Source organism: Bactrocera neohumeralis, chromosome 6 (genome assembly GCF_024586455.1).
Source record: "Bactrocera neohumeralis isolate Rockhampton chromosome 6, APGP_CSIRO_Bneo_wtdbg2-racon-allhic-juicebox.fasta_v2, whole genome shotgun sequence".
Classification (NCBI taxonomy): domain Eukaryota; kingdom Metazoa; phylum Arthropoda; class Insecta; order Diptera; family Tephritidae; genus Bactrocera; species Bactrocera neohumeralis.
The window spans coordinates 74,677,424-74,700,556 of NC_065923.1; the positions used below are offsets into that span (position 1 = coordinate 74,677,424).

The window sequence follows — 23,133 nt, forward strand, 5'->3', positions numbered from 1 at the left end:
ACGACTTAAATTCAAAAGTGACCTAAGTCTACTTTTCTTAATTTCGCACTTAGTACCGAGTTTGATTACGAAGTCTCAATACTTTGCTAATTCCACATACGACATTTTCACGATAGAAATATTTATAATTACTTAAAAACTCAGCTGATAAATAATATTTTGCCGTAAAGTAATCAATATGCTAACTAGGAAGGAGATTTGGAGAAAGAGTCTTCTATATGCAGATCTCCGTCAAGCTTAGTTTTATTTTTTCAGGTAGAGGTGGCTTTTATTAGACTTACTGCTCTGAATTGGAGCCCTTTTAGGCATATGAGTATTCACTTTGATAGCAAAGCGACAATATTAGCAATGAGCTCGCAAACTGTGCGCTCCAAGTTAATCAAGGAAAGTGGTTAACCACACAGGAATTAATATTAGATCTGGTCATAGCGGAATCGCAAAGCCTTTAAGGCAGCAAGAGGAGGGACCCTTACCCCACTCATATTGGAACGGGAACATGTTGGATATTCGTTGATCTCCTCCATTACAGAATTGGAGCTATGGACCGTGCATGCGCTTAGCAGTAGTTAGTCAACGACCAGTCTCTGCGTGACGACGAGATCCTTCTAGCTTAGAGTATGCTCGTAGGGGAAACTACTTGCCCTTAGGAAAGTTCATCTTACCGCAATCGAACCGCTTTTATTGGACATAGTCTAATAAGCATTCATGATATAAGGCTTAAATTCAGTGGGATGCCAGCTTTAGAAGGACTGAGGTTGAAACATCTCGGCAGTTATGCCTTTGTTGAACCAGGAGACAAAGTCAAAAATTATACTTGATGGCTCAACAAATTTGGGAGGCATCTTCGGCTTTTATGATCAATTTTATAAGAGATTTAGGTTCCATAACGAACTAGTGTTTTAAATTGTTCATAAAAGATCTCTATTAAGATCGATCTAACCTAACCTAAAAAAAAAAATTGTGAAAGAAATATCGACACACACCACCACTTGGTCGATTTTAGAGCCGCCTTCGACAGCACGAAAAGGAACTGGATCTTTGCCGGTATGTCTTAACTTAGTAACACCGCAATGCTAAACCGGCTGTGTAAGCTGACGTTGAGCAACACCAAAAGCTCCGTCAGTATCGGTAAGGACCTTTCCGAGCCGTTCGATACCAAACGAGATTTCAGACAAAGGGACTACCTATCGTGCGACTTCTTCAATCAACGACTGGAGAAAATAATTCAAGCTGCAGAGCTGAGTAGAGAAGGTGCAATCTTCTACAAAAGTGTATTGCTGGCGTACAAGCAGCAGGCACCGATATCAGTGGCAATAACACCCGCACCAGGAGATCGTTGAAGGGGTGTAATGGGGTATAGTTATGCTGCTGGGTAAGCAGTTGCAGTTGAAGGGCCCAATTCCTACTCTTGCGCCCTCGCCGCGCACTCTGGAAACGTGAGTAACCACTGTGTAAGTTACGGTAGTCATCCCGTGTGGAGCCTGGGATCATGGCTAAAAGAGAGGAAGCTTCAGCGGACCAAAAAATTGATTATTTTTCAAAATTAGATGTTTAAAAAATTCACATTGAAGTATATTTGCTAATGACTTGACCTTGATTCTTGAAAATTTTTACGCAATTTTATGGAAAACCCAACATTTCCAGTAAAGAGGCAGAGAAAACGCCGAATTTGTGTTCAATAAGTCGCATTCTTGCTTTATCTTTGCCACCATACGTGGCAAGCACGTGCAAATTGTGTACGTACGACTTCAGCCAGCTGGAAAAGGTGGACGTGCCGAGCAGTAAGGATTGCCAGGCAACTGAGTCGCATTGTCGGCCAACACACACGCTTCACTGCCGCTCAATGTTTATGGCTTTTGGCAATTGCCATAGCTGGCGGTAATCCCTAATCGATTTTTGGCTAACCTTGAAAAGGTGTCATGTAGGCAGTATATATTAGTTGTTGTAATCTTTTTCGCCCTTTTTAACACGATTACTGCGCTCTGACTACGCATGCCAATACACTTGCAACACAAAATCAAACTCAGCTGTTTGTAAATTTGTTGCGCACCAAGAATTGTTGTTGTTGTTGCGTTTTAGGTGTGCTGGTGTAAATGTATGCTTGGTAAGCCCTTGATTTGCCCTTCAATTTGCTGCTGTGTAATAATACTATGCGACTGCTTGCATGGCTGCCTCAAATTTGGCTTCAAGTCCATTTGCTGCGCTTGGTTGACAAATCGCTTGGGCGGAAACTGCTTCGCTGGCGCGCTTAGTAACTCAGTTTAAAATTTATTATTATTATTTTTTATTTAATAAATAAAATTAAATTATTTGTAGTACCACAAAAAATACTACAATCTCGCGCGTTGCCGTTAAAAATAATTTTTAAAGCGATAAATATTGCCTTGCGTTAGAACGAGCTGATTTGCGGAAATTCCGCATCGTTGGCCTATATATGTACATACATATATTTTTTTGAAAATATTTTTAGTCTTACTCCGTGCGTATACAGTGGCGGATCCAAAATGTCCTACTGGTGGGTTTTATCTTCCAAAATATTTTTAATATTATTAGTACTTCATAAATTCTTCTAAATATCAATTAAAAATAACACTTTTGTTGGATTTGACACCCGAAACCCCCTCATGGATCCGCCACTGTATGTATGTATGTATAGGGCAGTGGTCAACACACGAATTAGTAAACAAAATAATTGTTTTTGTTCGACGCTTGAAGCTCCAATTAACTTTTTTGAACTTTCTCGCCTTTTAGTTGTTTTCTAACCACTTATCAGGCAATAAATATTAAATAATCTGCAAGGCGGCCAATCATGACTTCACTACTGACGCCGAGAGTGCGGCTAACAAGTGTATTTATAAATATGTATTTATTTATTTAAATAGCGTAAAATAATATTTGTATGTCAAGCTGTTTAACTTTTTCTTTTTTCAACTTTGTGGTCTTGATAAGCGCGCGAATCCAGTAAAGTGTTTAAACGACCTTGGCATTTTTGCAATTGCTTATATATTTTATGTATAAATAAACATAAAAAAATTAAGATTAGTGATTATTATATAGGTTATAAAAGGTTTCCTACATTGTTACATTCTTTGAATACGAGTCCCCCAACTCATTGAACGAGAAATTTAAAATATTTTTTTCAATATTTATAGCTGAAAAAGCGAACAACGTAAACCCACAGCCCGAATCAGCTGATACGACCTATCTTATGAGAGCGCAATATAAATGATTAGCCAACACTTCTTCTACCACTTTACCGTACGATACCGTAGAATTTCCCACGGTTTGGATTTTTTCCGTAGAAACGAGTCAGCTGATTGCTCTCTCACAACGCAGGAGCGGAATTCGCTGTTTCTGCTATTACGCCTCGCACTGGACCTAGGAAAAAAATTACATTGGAACTGAGCAAAGGCGAAAATAAAAGAGCGGGCGAAAATAAAAGAGCGGAAATACTGGTTAAAGGATAGGTTAGTATAAAAAGTCGATCTTAACAGAGATTTCATTTCAATAGCTTATCACCGATATGTTGCGGTACCCAGAACTCATATAAAATCGATCATACAGATCCTCATGAATCGATGAAGTTTCTTTAGCAGCTGACAAAATTATTTAGATGGCTAATGTCAGTGCCGGAAGAAGTGGTCGGAAGCAATGGTTACTGCTCTAGACGATCTTGGGGTCGAATCAAACCTCAAACACCTCATTCTTAGTCTTCGGTGCGACAGAGTGATTGAAATAGAATGGGGCAACGCATGCGCTCGACGAAGTGTGAGTACTGGAACCCCACAACTCTCGCTTCTCTTCTATGGATCCTGGTCGTTAACGACCTGCTTATAAAACTTAAGGAGCGTGGCTGCCAGGCGGTTTTCTATGCCGACGTTGTAGCACTTATGATCAAAGGAAAGCTTTTGAGTACCGTGTACGAGTTGACGCAGAAGCATCTCAGCGGCGCAACAAATTGGACAGTCAGAAAGGGTTTCGCCATCAACCTTAGTATAACCGAGATGGTCTTATTTACTTGAAGATATAAGATCCCGATGGCACCGCTGCCACAAATGGGAGAAATCCGTCGGCAATCGGCGGATTCAGTGAAATATCTAGGGCTCATCCTGGATAGGAAGCATTCATGGAAGCCGAATATCGAAGTGAAAGAAAAACGACATCGATTAAGGGAGCCATTGGCGAAAGGTGTGGTCTCTCAACAAAAGTGGTCCTCTGGCTCTACGATACCATACTCAAGCAGATTATATTCAACGGAGTCTTTATGTGATTGAGATTTGTTAAGATTGGTGGAGAGGTTTACTGTTTGGAGTTTCCTATCAACTCCAGCTTTAGACTACCTGACTATTACAGTGTCTTCCAAGCTGAGGTTGCAGCCATTAAGGTATTAGTGGATATACTGCTCCGGAGTTCAGCATATTTCAAAGAAGATCGATCGCAAGATGTCTAGTGATTTTTTTGCCCGAGTACGGTCAGCCTCACCCTAGTTGTAGGCCTTTTAACAGGCCATTGCTCTATTGGCGTCCCTGCTGTAAAGCTGGGAATCTTATCAGCCGCCATCTAGGAACAATTTTTTATTTCACACGATATTTTCACTAATCTTAACACGGATTATTTGCTTTAAAAACATTAAAATATCTGAAAAAATGTTCAGATCGTTTTTCTATATACTATAGCTGTCATACAAGCTGAAATGTCTTGTTTGGTAGCTTTTTTATTTGTCAAGGGCCTTGTTGGCCTTTCGAACATGATTGTTTTTGTACTTCAACCAATTATTATCTGTCATCTTCAGCAGATTTATATTCAAAACTCGCAAATCAGCACACCCACGCACTTTCAAATTTAAATTCCAATGCCATAAGCTCAAACGTATATAATTTATAGATATTAATTTTTCTATACTCTTAATAATTTTAAGCGTTTAATGGCAGCGGCCAGTTTCATTTTAGTGCCACATAAATTCTATATTTGAAATCAATCTCTGAATTTTTAGTGGCTCACGCTGTTTTTGTTAAGCCAATTTGACTTTTAGTGCCAACTACACGCGCATGTGCTTGTTTATACTGCTGTGTGCATGTGTGTGTGTGCTCCATATAGCTAAGTGCACATATTTGTTAGTGACTATAAAGATTTGTAAATTAATTTACTATAGCACGTGTCGCGCATTTGCAGCCAAAACCAACACGAAAGCCCCACGCACAAATAAACGCTGCGATAAACCGAAGCAAACAGCGGAAGAAGAAGGCACAGCCAATAAGTGGCAAGTGGCTGCGCGAAACTACAGAACCAAAATAAACATGCGCAAGAATTTTAATAAAATGTGACATATTTTGCATAAGCAGCTACGCGCAAACATAGCATACATACATGCGTGTGTGTGAGCACAGCAGCGCGAAAAAACGCTTAACGAAATGCCAAACAAACAGGCCTGTGAAGAGTTTAGCAAACTTGCTAGTGTTGCGCTGGCCGCTGCCCGCTGGTTGAATGAACTGCCATGAACGATGTCAACAACATATTGCCGCAACATACACGCGCGCACAAACACACACACGCTGGGCGGTGAATATGCGGAAAATAAACGAGAAGAAAACTCCAAGCGCAAGACAGCGCTGCTGCCGCGGCAAAGCGGCTGGGCTGGCCGAATGGATGCATATATTTATTTATTTATACATACATACATATGTATATATTTATAAGTTCACACATAAGTGCGTGCGTGCGTGCGTGATTGTATGCGTATGTCGCAGCGCGTCGTGTTGGTCATTCGCCTCAGTGAAAAAATGAAAAATGGAAAAAAATTGAAAAATTATTAAAATTGCGGCAATTTGTTGGAAGAAAACATAAATAAATACGCCTACGCGATTTGCTGGTTAAGCACCTGCTATTAGCTGGTCAAGAAACTCGCTCGGCCGCACGCATAATGGGCGCGCATAGATACACAAAGCTGCATTTGGAAAGCACATGGGCTTTTAGGTTTTAAATAAAATAGTTGAATGCACAAAGCACCACACCATCACAAATAAAGAAGTTGTTCATACAAGAACTTGATTTTCATCGTTCAATTTGTATGGTAGCTATATGCTATAGTAATCCGATTTAGATCATTTCTGACAATATTATTGCGATGTTCTTGAGCGTAATCTTTGCTAAATTTCGTGAAGATATCTTTTAAAATAAAGAAGTTGTTCATACAATAATTGGATTTTCGGCGTTCAGTTTGTATGACAGCTATATGCTATAGTCAACCGATTTAAACAACTTCTTTTAAGATTATACGACTGTCTTGGACAATAACTCGTACCAAATTTCATAAAGATATCACTTTAAATAAAGAAGTTGTTCATACAAGAACTTGATTTTCATTGTCAAGTTTGCATGGGAGCTACAAGCTCCAGTCATTTGATTTGACCAGTTTCTTCGTCGATTATTTGGCTGCCTAAGATAATAACTTGTACCAAATTACGTAAGGATAGCTCTACAAATATAAAAGTTGTTCATACAAAAACTTAATATTCATCGTGCAGTTTGCATGACAGCTATATGCTATAGTAACCCGATCAGTACAATATTTTCAGAGATTGTAGCGAAGCCTTAAGTGATAGTCTGTGAAGTGTTTCGTAAAGATGCCTCGTCAAATAAAAGAGTTCTCCATACAAGCACTAGATTTTGTGCGTTCGGTTTGTATGACAGCTATATGCTATAGTGATCCGATATCGATGGTTGCCACAAATGAGCAGCTTCTTAGCGTTTGTACACGCATTGTACAAAATTTCAAATCGATATCTGGGCTGATTCGACGGGCAGACGAACAAGCTAAATCGACTCAGCTCGCCACGTTGTTTATTGGTGTATACATTTTATAGAGTCTCCTCAGTTTCCTTCTAGTTATAGTTAACTTAAACTAGTCAAAGTAAAAAAAAAAATATTTTTTTTATATACATATTTTGTTTTTTTTTTGTTTTTTAGCTTGCTTAACTTGATAAGCTGGCGCTGTTCCTAAGCACTCAGCACTCAATTAGACCAACCAGTACGCTTGTGCAGTCACGTTTATTGCCGCTGTTGATAAGCTGCACACACGCATACTCACACATACAAATGCGCTTGCCACATTCGTCATCGGCTTTACTTTTACTTTTCTACTATTGTCAAGTGTGCCCGAAATTCGCAATTGTTGTGGTTTCATTTCCGTTTACCAGTACTGGGCACTCTTACTCATATTTATGTTTTTGTTTACTGTAGCGCATAGGCCGCAAGTATAACTGCGAACAGTTGCACATGCACACAAACTCAAAGCCAGCCCGAAATTTGTTTTTGAAAATGCCATGACTTTCTGTTTACGCTTATCAGCTCACTTTATTTATGCGAAAATATCTAACTGTTTATATCAGTTTAGTAAAAAATTCCATTCATACATCAAAACATTACGCTGCACTGTTTTTTTTTTTTAAATTACTTTTTTTGTATTTTTTTTTTGGCAAATTTTTTAAGTACACACTGTGGTTATCATGTTTTGGTGGCAACTGAATTTTTCGCTGTAAACAACTCGCTGAAATTTGTGGATCTGTGTGTGTGTGGGCACGTCATTTACGTCCAGCAGTGTACATACATATATCAGCGTGTGCATAGACTTAGTTGATCTTACAATAGTTTTTAATATGAAATATCTCAGCGCAATTTGTTTATAGTGTGCACTTCTATGTAGCACCCACAGCTGTTGATTTGTATTTAAGTATGCCAAATCTCTCACAAGGGCTTAAACAAATAATTAGCAAATATTTATTTGGAAATATTTTATACAGTTAGTAAAAGGAACTTATATATTTCAACTTAATACATTAGACTTAGGTATGCCAATTACGAGGATATGCTGCTCAGGCGCGCTGTGGCGTATGAGTGACATTTTTCCTTGCCAAGTAGTTCCAATGAGCTGAGAGAGTTTCATTGAACAGGTACTCTTTATGGGGTTATATCCACCAGGGAATTACAAAAATCGAAACTTGTATGTAACTTATCTGACTTTATAATAAAGCAGAGATTTTACGATATTTATCGATAAAAACTATTGATTATTTACAATACGATAGCTTTTGTCGAGACATAAAAGTTCAGCATATGTAATTCAGATAATTTTATATATTACAAACATTTTTACTATATTTATCGAAAAAAACTAAAAACTCTCGATAATTTGCTCATATGTAGGATACTTTTTATTTAGAAATTTAAGGATTGAGCTTAAAATAATTGCATAAGTTTTATCGATAATTTTATTTACTACCGTTTTTTCTGTACGAGAAGTGAGGATTAAATTTAATTTAACTGTAAATCGAATTTACTTTTGAAAAATTTATGTTTTTCTATATAGGTATATATGAGTTTTTAACGTTATCGATAAAAACTGTCACTAATTATTTATCGTTTCATCATTTAAAAAAAAATTTAGCATCTATAACTCCGATAATTTAATATATTATCGATTTTTTTAAATTTATTTAGCGAAGATTGAGGCTGAAATAATTTTGAGAAATTTTATTGATAAATTGTTACACTATCGATTTTTGAAAAATTACGAAATTGAGGTTGCTATATGTTCGAGAAATTTTATGGATAATTTAATATATTATCGATTATTTTTTAATTTTTTTTGATGAAGATTGAGCACTAATTTTAATTTCCCTTTATTGTAAAGTAAATAATCGTGAATTTCTTTCTTAAGTGTTTATATTTTCTATATAATTCGGCTAGCCTTATAATAAAGCAGTTTTTATCACATTTATCTATAAAAACTATCGATAGTTTTAGCATAAATTTTGGACAGTAGTTCAAAACTTCAGCGTACATTATTTCGATAAGTTTTTATCGATGATTTAATAATCGAAATAAAAAAATCGATAAGTATTTCAGCGAACATTATTTCGATAAATTTTTATTGATAATTTAATAATAGACATTTAAAAAAATTTATATATATTTTCCTGCAATACTTGTGAATTAAACTTATCGTAATTTAAAGTGCATACTGTTTTTGCTTTTAAAAGAGACGTTTACGAAATAATCGATATACTATGAGTCTCGATACTGACGGTTGGTCACGTAAAAATCTATAACAGCTATCGATAATATGATAAATTTTAGTCAAATGTTTAAAAATTCAGCATAATCATTTCGATAACTTTTTATCGATAATTAAATAATCGATATGCGTATTTCCTTCAATATTTTCGAAATAAACTTATGGTAATTTGACCTTGTTTAATATCTCTTCATATTTCCTTACCAAAATATATATTTTCGAAATAATCGATATGCTATGAGTCTCGATACTGACGTTTAGTCACGTAAAAAGCTATAAAAGCTATCGATAATGATATGATAAATTTTTTATATATTTAAAAATTCAGCATAAATCATTTCGATAACTTTTTATCGATAATTAAATAATCGATATGTGTATTTCCTTCGATATTTTCGAAATAAGCTTATGGTAATTTAACCTTGTTTAGTTTCTCTATTATTTCCTTACCAAAATATATCTTTTCGAAATAATCGATATACTAAGAGAATCTATACTATCGGTTTGGGACGTAAAATCTATAAAACCTATCAGTACCCACAGGATAGTTTTTAGTCAAAGGCTCAAAAGTTTAGAGTACATAATATCGATAATTTTTTATCGATTATTTAAATATCGAAATAAAAAACAATCGATATATTGTATATTTTTCGAATTGACACGTAAAATCGGTAGTTACATTAGTCGAAAACATTTTAGGTATTCTCACAGCACTCCATTGCAGATTGTGTAAGCAAATTCTGAAAATAGTATTACCTGTATAAGATGATTTCGTAACAATAACGTCATAAACCGCAGTCGTCATAACTCAATAAAATTTAAAAAAAATAAAAACAAAAATTTTCCATTTATTAAAACTTTGTATTGATAAGCTTGTATTACCCCAGAGCGTCATAGTTTTCAGAATTAGAAATTAGTTTTTTGTTTTTTTTTTTTGCAACAAATTCTGAGTGAAATCAAGAATGCTCACTTGCATTTAATAAACCAAAAAGGTGTGGTGATCTCACCCACTAATATGTATGTGAATGGTGTATTTATCTCGACTTTTCCCATTAACACACGCTTGCGGCTAATCGCAATCACTTAACACAAACGCGGCGTTGCTTTGTTGCTTTGTTTGATTTTCGATTTTTTAGCGCGAAATTCATTTAATGAGATGTCAATCAGAGCGAGTGAGCTCATCTCGCCTTATCAGTTACAGGCGGCATTACGATTTTCCCGAGAACTTTCACACAGCCCAAACAAAACCCAAATAAATAGCTGAATAGACAGATGAGAACTAACTCATTATTGTTGTTGTTGTTATAGTTATTGGTAAGCATAAAGCGCATATGTTTGCTGGGATCATTATCGACTTTCGTTTATTGATTATGTCATTGTTGTTGCTGTTTGCTGTGACTATTGAATGTTGCTGTTATACTGTGAAGCGCTGTCTGTGTGTATGTGTGTGTGTTTGTTTGACTGTTGCCAGCTGCCGCTTGGCAGTTGTCAATTATTTTGCGCTTGTCTGTCATTATTGTGGGTCTGCAATTGCCTTTGCGGCCAGTTCAACGGTTTGTATGTATGTATGTATGTGTCTACGTGTGGGTCTATATGGGCATAAATATTTACACTGAATTTTCGGAATTTGGGAAATTGAATGAATTGTTGCCGCACGACAGCCACGGCAACAATCTACGGTATGGCAACAGCGACAAATTGCTTGAGTGCTGCTCGTCTGCGGTCGAGTGAACTTTGCAAAGCGCTGGCGCAGGTTACTTTTCTTATTATAACTTGTGGCCGGCTGCTGTGGCATTAGAGCGAGAGGAAGTCCACTGCTTTGCGGTCTCGTGACCATTTTTGCACTCATAAACTATTTTGGCAGCAATTTCCGTACAAGAAAAATATAATTGAAAACCTCAAAGGTGTGCGGCTGACTGGCAAGCGGGTCCAATGCTGGGAAAAGGTAATGAAGTTTGTCCAAATGCTGACAACAACAAAAGCGCATGACAATAAAGATTTCTTTCAGTTGCTTTCAGTTTTCTCAGACAAAGATATACTGAAAAAAGCGTTATTTCGCAAGTTCTTTTCAAATATTTCATACCATCCGGATTGCTTGTCTCTCACTTACACTTTCTTGCGCGTTTTATAAAGAAAAATTACATTATTGATGCAAAAATTACAACAATTTCAGTTTTCTTAGAAAATCCCTGGTTTATTTTGTATGATTGTTATGTATGGTTAGCCTTCAGCGTATGAGCTCAGTTTTATTTATAAAATGGCATTATGCGTAATCTGTTGTGCAGAGTTTGCTTACGTCAAATGCAAATTATTTATAACAAATAACAACCAAAAGTAGCAAATAAATATGAGATTTATTTTCGAAAATATTTACTGCAATATTTAAATACATTTATTATAATACAAATATTAACAATGAATAATCCATATTATTTTTAACTCTTACGCCTATGAGTCTTGTCATCTTGCTAGGCGGCAAGGTTGCAAAGGTTTTTGTAAACAAGCTGGCACATGCTCTTTTAGAAGCACTTCAAGCGGATGAGAACTTGAAACATACATATGTATGTATGTATATCAGTCGAACTAATTTTATAGATTCTCGATTTTTTAGTTTTTTTTTTGACTTTAAACTTTTTTCGCCATCATTCTCAGTTTCAGACTTCCTAACTATTGCAGTGTTTCACAAGCCAAGGTTGCTGTCATCAAGCTACAGAAAAGAGACTGTGCACTATGCTAGGCGGCGATACACACCTTGAGCTCACTAACCGTAAGTTCAGCTAACTAATAGCATTGACAGACGGCAGCGTTAAACCAGATTAATTGCATTTTTCTGGATTAATTGAAGGAAGCTAACCGTTGCTTATCAATGACTCTCAAAATTTTAGGGAGTTTGTGAGATTTTTGTTGGCAACATTGTTAAAAATGGCCAATTTTCATCTATTGTGAATGAAATACAAGCAACCCTGACAGCTGTTTATCAAATTCTCAATATAATATCAATAAAACTTCTATGTTATGATGCAGTTTTAAAAATAATGTGTTGATATGTTTTTGTAATAAAAAATGTTTTGGTAAAAATTGGTCGGCTAACAACAGTAATGTTTATCTTCTACCAATTTTCATTGAAAATATTATAAAAAGGACAATGAGCTGTTTATGAGAGTTTCAAACTCGCATAGCTGCCATCTGTCACCTACAAATTTGGATCTGATTAAGTGCGCAGTTAATCCGGATTAACGCTGCCGTCTGTCAAGGCTATAACCGTGCACTCATGACTGGTTAAGGAATGCCTAACCTTATTATCAATGACATCAAGTCGCTTTGTGATAAGACTAGTCCACTGCAGAATCGTAGGTAACTGTAAAGTTGACGAGCTAGCAAAGAAAGGCACACCGGTACCGTTATTATTAAAATAAACACGGTGCGAGCTACCCTCTCCTCGTGTGTTCTACCACTGGATAGCTGAGATTGGCGAGAGCTTAACCAGCGCTGGGTTATCATAGGTACATGCATTGTCGGAAGTCTATCTTTTTGGCTCAAGATCGATCATCAAAGATCCAAGAAGATGTTTTCAATTTAAAGCTTTCTACCCTATATAGCAGGTAGCTGAAAAGTTAGGAAATACATTTTTCTCAATAAGAACAAACGAAGAGTTATAGCAGGGTTTAAAAAAACAGCGAAGTATCGAAAAAGACCCGAAAGAGTCCACTCGCCAACGCGCGTAACAATTGCAGCTGTGCTCTTCATATTGATGGAAGATTTTTTGAAGGATTTTGTTTTGTGGGTTTATAAAGCTCAACTCGAGAAAATATTGAAGACGAACGACCATCAAGCGCGTTGCATGCTCGGTAAATGGGCCCAAAACGAGATGGCCACCGATTCCGATTTACAGCAGAGGAATTCGTTCAGCTTTTTCGAGCTTACTTTTGATAGATCGGTACGTTAAAAAACAAAATTGTTGAATTGAATGAAGTGATGACAAACTACAAGCCATAATTTAGAGATCTTCGAAAAGTCACTGGTCCATATTTGTTTAAAATGAAGGCGGCCATAATGTTATAATTAATGGGGAACACTTTAGTCATGCCGGAATTGGCAAATGTTAATGTGGATGACCTTTGGTTCCAACAAGACGGAAGGAAACTTTTGGGGAGCGCATTATCTCACGTCATGGGCCTGTGGCGTGGCCTGCAAATTCGTGCAATTTAACATACCTGGACTACTGCACTATTTTTTCAGGGTTATGTGAAGTGACATGTCTACGAAGACGAGCCAGGGACGATTGCAACAAAATATTCTGCGCTATAATTCTGTTATATGGCTCCAATTGCTACAAAAAGAAGTGTTCAAAAATCTCGGCCGACCTGTCGTTTGGAATTTATTTGAGCCAACCGACGCGTTCACCTGCTCGAAATTATTTTTAAAACATAATGGCTTATCTTTATAATAAAACTAAATGCATAACATTAAACTATATTCATTTGATTTCTTCTTGAAAATTGCATATATAAAAAAATCATCCTTTATGTATCGGAAACTAAGACAGCTCATGAGGAACCTAGCTACGGATAATGAAGATCTTACTTGAGATGCTGTGGAACGCAGCGTGCAAGAAATTTCTGCAAACGAAAGGCATTAACTAATAACTTAGTATAAAGAATGCAATCGCTGCCAGACAACGACTCCAAAAATTAGCAAATATAATCAGACAGCTCGAAAGTACTAAGTGTACTTCGTAAGTGAAATCCATCTGGTATTGAAAAGGACCAAAACTGGGCTATGCGTGGTTCAATAAGCTATCCGACAAACATAACTCAAACGTGAGAAAAATTCGACAAACATCCATGCGAGTAGTAAAATCCGCTCTCGACGAACAAAGTCTGAACTCCAAAAGTCATGCTATTATACGATGCGGAGACATGGACGATGACATTGAGATAGTTCAGCAAACTACTGGCGAAACCCTTCCAGCTCTGAGAGTATTCGTTGCTAATACCCGCCGGGGGAAGCAGAAGAAGTGGAAGACCTCCACTCCGTTGGAAAGATCAGGTGAAGAAGAACCAGGCTACATTTTGAATCTCCAATTGGCACCAAACAACGGAAAAGAATAACGACTGGCGAGGTGTTACGGTGTCTGCGCCAATAGAGAAGAAGAAGGTTCACCTCATGAGATTTCATGAATGAAATTAAGAAGATAATGTTTTGAGTTAGAGGAGTCTAGGACCTTATGCAGAGGCTAGTATTGGCTGAGTTTGATACTAGCTCTATAATGATATATCTCACTGCCGTTATGATAGCAAAACTTCGAAAACAGTAAAGTGTTAACATAATAAACAAAAAATAAGGAAAAACAATAACAACAGCAACAGCTAACAAGTGCATAATAAAGCGTTGAAAAGCGTAAATCATGCAACATGAGCACATGTCGATCATTATATAGTACTTTCAATAGCATACAAAATTCATTTCGGTAATTATTTGCGAACGAGTTAACAATTCGCTAACATGAAAGAGCAATGAGACAACAAAAAAGCAAAGCACTTAATGCCGGTGAGGCAGCAGAAAACGAAATGACCGACAAACCGAAGAATAAAAAAAACAAACGAAAATGCCACGGCGGCAGCTTAGAGCGTAACACAGCAAGGCGGCAGCGTTTTGACCCATGGAAACAGTAGGAAATGTTAATATTTAATTGAAAAACGAAATTAACGCTTTTCTGCGCATATAATTTTAATAGGAAAAATGAATAAATTGGATAAAATGAATAAAATGGGTAAATGTTAATTGACATTGCCGCATGGCAAGAGTTTTGGATAGTCTATTGTGTATGTGTGTGCGTGTGTGAGCGCATTAAATATTACTAGCTAGCACGTGGTTAATTTCCATTATAATTCAAAGAAATCCAACGAGTGCTGACTCACGAAAATTTTCCACGTACAAGGTAGCTGCAGCTTTTGCACACAACACTGTGCATGTACAAACATATATATACATATGTATGTATGTTTGCATATTTATATGTGCATATATTTGCAGATTACCTGCCATTTCGATAATTCAAAGAAATCCCTCACTGTCGCTATGTGCCTTGCACACAACACTGTGCATGTACAAACATATATTTTATTTATTTGCATACATATAGCTGTAGTTCGCCTCACTGTCGCTATGTGCCTCTGCGTGATTATTTTATTTATTTACACAAAGCTGTAGTTCGCACTGTTTCCTTATTTACTATTTACCCGCACCACAAACACACACACACATAAATACTTATAATGCTTAGTTACAAATGTGCTCTTGGCTAAAATGTATTTGCGTGCTTTGCGACCACTCAATTGGCAACAAAATACAAAAATAAAAACAAACAAATTTTATTTTATTTTTTTTTTTGCCTCGTTCATTTCACTGGAAGCTAGTAGACCGGCGCGGAGGCGGGCATCTGTAATTGCGAGTGTAATAGTTGGCAATTGTCACTGTTGCTAAAAGCAATTTCGCTTGAATTTATTTTATTTGCAACACTAGCGTATCGCTTTTGTTGTTGGCGTTGTTTTTTTTTTGTACTTCTCATCGCTGATATAATCAGCAGCTATCGCTATTTATTTTACACGGCGAAGATCGCACGCGAAATGCACCAGCGGAAAATGGTTAGTAAGTGATGGGTTTAAAGGTGTCTCAAGACTTTGCTACAAAGGCAAAATAATGTAGGTATGTCTTGGTAAATCTAGGAAAACAAAGAAAAAGGTCAGTCTAGATTTTTACCTACAAAGCACCCGTATACCGCTTACAAGTAAAGATGTTGTCATAGAAGTACTTGATTTTAATGGTTTAGTTTGTATGGCAGCTATATCATATAGTAGTCCGATTCGGAAAATTTTTGCATATTAGAGCCCATATTTTATCAAAAACTCGTGTCAAATTTCGTAAAGATATCTCGTCAAATAAAAAATGTCCCATACAAGGACTTGATTTTGATGGTAAATTTGTATGGACCAGTTTGTATGACAGCTATATCATATAGTAGTCGGATCTAGAAAATTTCATCGTATGTATACTAGAGCCTTGCTGTTAGCAAAAATGTATGCCAAATTTCGTAAAGATGTCTTGTCAAATAAAAAAGTTTTTCATACAAAAATTTTTGATCGTTGAGTTTGTATGGCAGCTATATCATATAGTAGTCCGATCTGGAAAATTTCTCTGTATATTAGAGCACTTATTTTAGCAAAAACTCGTGTCAAATTTCGTAAAGATATCTCGTCAAATAAAAAAGTATTTCATATAAGAACTTGATTTGAAACGTTCAGTTTGTATGACAGCTGTATGCTATAGTTGTCCGATATCAGGAATTCCAATAAATGAGTAGCGCCTTGAAGAAAAACTAACGCGCGCAAAATTTCAGAGCAATAGCTCATATGCTGTGAGTCTACATACATCATTTATATAAATTTTTAAGGGTCTCCAACGTTTACTTTTCGGCGTTACAAACTTCGTGGCAAATTTAAGAGTATATTTGTGACAAACCAAAGGAAAGAGACAAAATGATATAGAAAAAGCAGCCAATTTTGAATCTTAAGGATTAAGTTGACAGCCAAGGCTGGTTTTAAGCTGTTATACCGTCTATTTGGTCCAAGAAAATATTTATTCAACAACAATTATTAGTTACAAAAGTAGCAGCTGAGCCTTAGACATACATTTTTATGAAGTGTGTGTCAAGAATGTGCTTCCCTGTAGTTTTTACAACTCCTACCTCAGCGCTCATCTGTTAGTTATCTCCAATAGATCCAAGATAACCTCAAACTATTACACGAAAACGTGAAAGTTAGAGCTTTTACAATACGATCATAGAGGATCTGATAGTTATCTCTAATAGATCCACGGTAACCGCAAACTTTTACATGAAAAAAGGAAATGTTTGTATTTCCTACTACTACCTTTTTTACCTAACATCTTTTAGTTATCTACTCAAGTTACCGCATAACCTCAAACAATACCTGAAACTCTACATCAAAATCCTGAATCTAAAGCTTTCCGCTTGAGCGTTTACGAACATTTTGCACTGGACAAACGAACTTTGTCGGCAACGTGCTTTCATCTCAAATTAATTGCCATATTGTATATATTGTATGTATATATATGTTTTAGATATACTATATCTGAGTAATTTGGCCTATTAACAAATGTAGCACGAATGAGAAAAATAGTATTAGAAAACCATTAATACAATTAAAAACTACAATTTTGCGCCAATAAATGCTGCTGATCAAATAGATTCAAAAACACTACATTGAAACACTACTATACGAAGTTAGGGTGATCACCACAATCTCAGTACATTAACTAACGTAAATTGGTCGGAATTTTTTTTTGGATTATAATATTGGCTAATATCTAGTCGATTCGCCAGGTTCATAGAAAGTATAGCAACCAAGAAGCAATAACTTTAGTTTGGCGAAAGCTGGACACTGAAGAAGAAAGTGTCTAGATGTTTCCAACTCATCGTCTTCCCTGCAACTTTGACAAGTTTGTCCTTCCAAATCTTTAGCCTCACCGCGTGAGTGCCAATCCGATAGTGTCCAGTTAGGATACTTATCATTGAGGCCATGTAAACCCTGCTAAGAGCTGATAGTTCTATGTATGTTTTGAGTGCCATTCTAGCCAGGAAGGCTTTCGCAAACCCTAAAGTGCTGGTTGACTGACTACTGAGCTCGCGCGAGATCAATAAATCTAGCGTCCGAGCCCATGATGACAGAGGAACACCATCCTAATGGTATTTTAGTATGAGTGCCTTGCATTTTATCGATTTACTATTACCGACGATTCCGCTCAGGTCATGCACCCAGACAAGTTTTATATCGAAGTGATGGAAGTGGCTTGATGCTTCTGTTGTAAGGTTAAGCAAACGTTGACTAGCTTTGAGCTGACTGTCAGTAAATTCAAGGCCTGAATAGCAGCTCAGCTATCGGAATGGATGCAACCCTCGCTAAAAGTAGACACACTTCATTGAAGTACATCGGCTGCTACCTTAACAGCTGCCAGTTCTACTTTAAAGACACTACAGTGGTCTGGCAGCCTGAAACAAGAATTCATTGAGAGCCCAAGACAAAAGACTAACACTCCAAACTTCACGTTGAGCTTCGCTCTATCCGTTAAAACACTCACCGTATATCTTCTCCAGCGACTCCACCTCACCCACATATCACTCGGAGTTATGTAAGCATGGAAGATGCTACTTAAAGTGCGAGGCTCTACGGACGGGAGTGGTTCAGGGTTCGCCAGTGATGCAACCGACTGTGTGAGAGAATTCGGCCCGGAATGTCCCACTACGGGGCCCTTAATATATTTGGCTTCCTATGAGAGTCTGCCATCAACTTGAGATTTCGGAAGCATCTTATGTAACCATCTTCTCGAAGTCTGGTAGCAACCTTCACAGCAATTTGCCGGCTATGACGACAGTTTCTATATACTGAATGGCATTAGGTGCCACATAGGGCACCGCTGTTGCCAATTAGAACTGTTTGTTGAACCCGTTTTGGCTGCTAAGCGAATGTGGCTTTACCGTGCACCCTCCACCAGTCAAATACACCAGTACTGGTTTACCTACGTTTCTTAAAGCCAAAGCACAACTTTTGGTGAGAGCCCCGCCATTTCTCAAAAGCTGGTTTACAGCAATATAAGGCTACCAAAGCCTCCGTCACCATCACCTCAACTTTTTGCTTCCATGGCATCTTTCTATCAAGGATATAGCTCAAATATTTCTCCTCTTTTTGACAGTGTGAAGCTTCGTGCCCCCATTGACAATTGAGAAAAGAGGTGCATCCACCAAAATCAGTTCGATTTTATTTGTATTGTCTGTAAGGCCGCTTTTTTCTTTCTTAAAAATATGCCAAATTTTGTACAATCTTTAACTGCTTATCTATACCACACCCTAATGCATAGATTTCCTTCGCTCCGTTGACTAGCAAAGCAATTTATTGTCGTATGATTCGTAGGAGTCGCACTTAATCGATCGCTAATCTACGTACGGCTGTTTGCTGTTGTTGCAGCGCACGACTTTTCTTTCATTGCAATTGTTTATACAATGTTTTTATTATTGCACATTTTCTCGTTGCAATTTCAAATCATTATTTCATTTTTTTTTGCTCTTTTTGCATTCGCTAATGCGCTTTTGATCTCTGGAAATTTCCATTGAGGCGGAAAAAGTTTTCACGATATGATTTCATCATCAACCATAATATACATACAGCGCTAGTGACTGTAGCGGTGACAGCAGACAGCAGCAGCAATGATGTTGCTTGTCATAGTTCTTGCTGTTGTTTTTGTTGTTGCGGAACGCCGTGTTGCAGTCACAAGCGATTTGCGCTACATTTATGATATTTCTGTCGGTTTGTATGACTGCAAGAGGGTATGTGGGTAAGTATGGCTGGGTACCTTGATTTTGTTGCTGCCTTTGTTGTATTTGATATACATGTTTATTATTGTAATACTTCGTTTTTTTTGTGCTTACATTGTTATGCTGTTTATTGCGGCTTTCATTTTATTTATGGTTTGGTAACACGAAGCCGACATTGGCAATTTATTATCGCTGCGGCCGCAAACATTTCCGCTGATCCTGCGGAAAACGCTCGCATCGACAGAGCGGCGAAATGAAATGAACGCTACATAAAATGTTGCTGGTATAAGTATATACTTGCATACATATACATATATATACATATGTTTATAAAGAAATCAAAGAAATAACACCGATAGTTCTGCTTTATAGGACATGAAATCGGACGCGCATAATAAAAAATAATGCAGAAAAAGCGAGCAAAAATGTAGACAATAGAATAATTTGTACGGATCAAAGAATCAACGATTGGCGTTTATGGCACAGGCGCGGAGGGAGAAGGTGAGAATGCTGAATTTTTCAACCTGGCAACAGTGTGGAGTGAAAGAAAGGATGTTAGGGGCTGCGGCTAAATTATAGCGCTTTAGAATGTTTCTAGTAAATTCTCGGGATGAAAAAAAGCCTGAGGAAATACAATTTTTTTTTTGTGATTTATACCTCACACATACTAATATACTTTATATATAATATGATGTGCATCTGACATGCACTCAAGGTCAATGCAATGCCAATATACATATACAAGCTGTCTCCATCGAAGCTGAATGACAGCGGTTACTGGCAAAAGAGGTCGATAGGAAATATGCAATTAAACCAGAAATATAAAATATATATTATATTTATATAATATAAATAAGAAAAACTGTTAACTTTGGCTGCAGCGAAGCCATAATTCTTTCAGAGAGGGTATTAAAGGGTTATTTTCCTTGATTTTAATCGGTTATTTTGTATGGTAGCTATATGCTATAGTTGTGTGATTTGGAAATTTTTACCAGATATTCTAGCGTTGCTTCAAAAATTAACATATGCCAAATTTTTGCTTAGCTACCTAGTCAAATAAAAAAGTTTCCCATACAAGGACTTGAGTTTGATCGGTCAATTTGTATGGCAGCTACATGATATAGTTAATCGATCTGAACAATTTTTTAGTGGATTTTACAGTTGACTTGGAAAATAATGTATGCAAAATTTGGTGACGATATCTTGTCAAATAAAAAACTTTTCCATACAAGGGCTTGAGTTTGCTCGGTCAATTTGTATGGCCGCTATATTCTATAGTTATTGGATCTGAACAATTTTTTAGTTGATTTTACAGTTAACTTGAAAAATAATGTATGTAAAATTTGGTGACGATATCTTGTCAAATAAAAAATTTTGCCATACAAGGGCTTGAGTTTGCTCGGTCAATTTGTATGGCCGCTATATTCTATAGTTATTGGATCTGAATAATTTCTCGGGTGATTATACAATTTTTTCTGAAAATAATGTATGCCAAATTTCGTGCAATTATCTCGTCAAATAAACAAGTTTTCCACGCAAGAACTTGAGTTTGATCTGCCAGTTTTTGTGGCAGTCTTATGCTATAGTGATCCGTTAACGGTACAAGTAGAGTTAAATATGTGCATTCAAGAATATGAGCTACGTCTCTAAATCATCGAGCCAATATTTTCTTTTATTACACTAACTTCCTTCAAAGAATATTCAAAAAAAAAAATGATTTCTTGCAGGGCTCTTCCTTGAATGGATTACTAAATAGCGAACCACTTACCATAAGTGTGCTTACGTGGTCTGAGATGTATATACATGCAACTAGATATATGTATAAGTATACATATCCACATATGTATATGCCGAAGTAAAGTAAATAGGGATCGCATGTTCTCTGCCGTTCTCCACTTAGCAACTATGAAAGGCAATATCGGAAAGAATAAAAAATAAGTTGCAACAAAAACAGCAACTTGACACAACAAAGTGTATAAGCAATTGGAGAACATATTGCTTTAGTTTATTTCACGCTTCGCTACACAAATGTCATATCGTCATATCCAACAGAGTGTTAACCAGGCCCCCTTAACCCGCCTGCGTCGCGCGTTTCTAATGCAGCAGCGCTTTAAGAGAGCTAACTACAAACAATTTAAGTTTGGAAAGGGCAAATTACTAGAATGTAAGAGTAAAAGGTTGGATTTGTGGAAAGCTATTACCTGGATACAAGTATAAGCATGCTCGTAAGTGCAGAAACTGTAAGAATATGATATGTATGTATAATTAGCTAGTGGTATGAGAAGTAAAGTGGCATGTCGAGAGAGAGTGAGAGGAGAGAGAGAGTTGAGCATATTTTACTGACCCAACCACTTTGAAACAGCCTAGAACTGTGTAGGCTTTAAATCTGTAAGGCTCTGCGGTGTACAAAAGGCATAAACCGATTAGAAATCGATTAGATACCGAGACCGCACGCTTAGCTAGCAGCTAGATTGATTTCTGGTACTCGAAGAGCGCATATTGAGTGTCAGCAGAGAACAGTTAAACTTTTTCTCTCTCTGTTTCTTGAAATAAAATACACTCCTTCTATCCAAAACATGCGAAAATATAAATTTTCCACCCAGAAATTGCCTAGAACCGAGCAGGCTTTAAATCTGATTTCTCGATTTGAAACCGAGGCCGTTCGCTTACCTAGCACCTAAGTTGATTTCTGAGTACTATTAATCTAGTTTCAGTAATATAGGCATGCTTTCGAAAGCCATCTGGTAGCCGAAGATGGCACAATGGCTCTCAGGAGAGAACAGTTAATCTCTCTCGCTCTGTTTCTTTAAATAAAATAAACTCTTACTATCCAAAACATGTGAAAAAATATATATTTCCCACCCTAAAACAGCCTAGAACCTAACAGCTTTTAAGTCTGGAAGGGTCTAAACCATTTTGAAGCAGAGGCGGTTTGCTTCCCCAGCACCTAAATTAATTTCTGGGTACTATTAATATAGTTTGAAACGTACATTCATGCTTTCGAAAGCTATCTGGTGCTCGAAGAGCGCATATTGCGTGTCAGCAGTAAACAGTTAATCTCTTTCTCTTTTTTTAACAAAATTTACTCTTTCTATCCACAAAATATATTTTCCATCTTAAAACAGCCTAGAACCGAGCAGGCTTTAAATCTGGAAGAGTCTAAATCGATAAGAACCCGAGGAGGTTTGCTTGTTTAATATATTTTTCTCGCACTATTATAAAATTTGTATCAAAAAGGCTAATAATGTATCACTCTAGCTGCCCAAAAATGTTATATATAGGAAATTTATGTCTGTCTGTCCGTCCGTCGGTCCGTCCGTCTGTCCGTCCGTCTATCCGTCCGTCCGTGCAAGCTGTAACTTGAGTAAAAATTGAGATATCATGATGAAACTTGGTACACGTATTTATTGGCTCCATAAATAAAGATATTAAAGTGAAATTTGGCACAAAGGATCGCATTAGGGAGGGACATATTTGGAAGTAATTTTTTTGGAAAGATTGATTTTAATTTATAACACAAATTTAGCACGCTTTCGCTTTAAAGACAGCGATTATTGACATTTTTATTTATATTTTAATTTTTTGGATTTTTATAGTATTTTTTGCAATTTTCGTTTTATTTTTAATTTTCTTCTCTTTATATTTTATGTTGCTTTTTTTATATTTTTGT

The 23,133-nt window shown here is 36.7% G+C and overlaps 1 long non-coding RNA gene across 5 annotated transcripts in view; it reads right to left on the bottom strand.

Moving 5' to 3' along the window:
* The window catches only part of LOC126761174 (uncharacterized), a 951,325-nt gene that overhangs the window by 550,745 nt on the left and 377,447 nt on the right, over window positions 1-23,133 (bottom strand). The gene's annotated exons all lie outside the window — the stretch shown is intronic.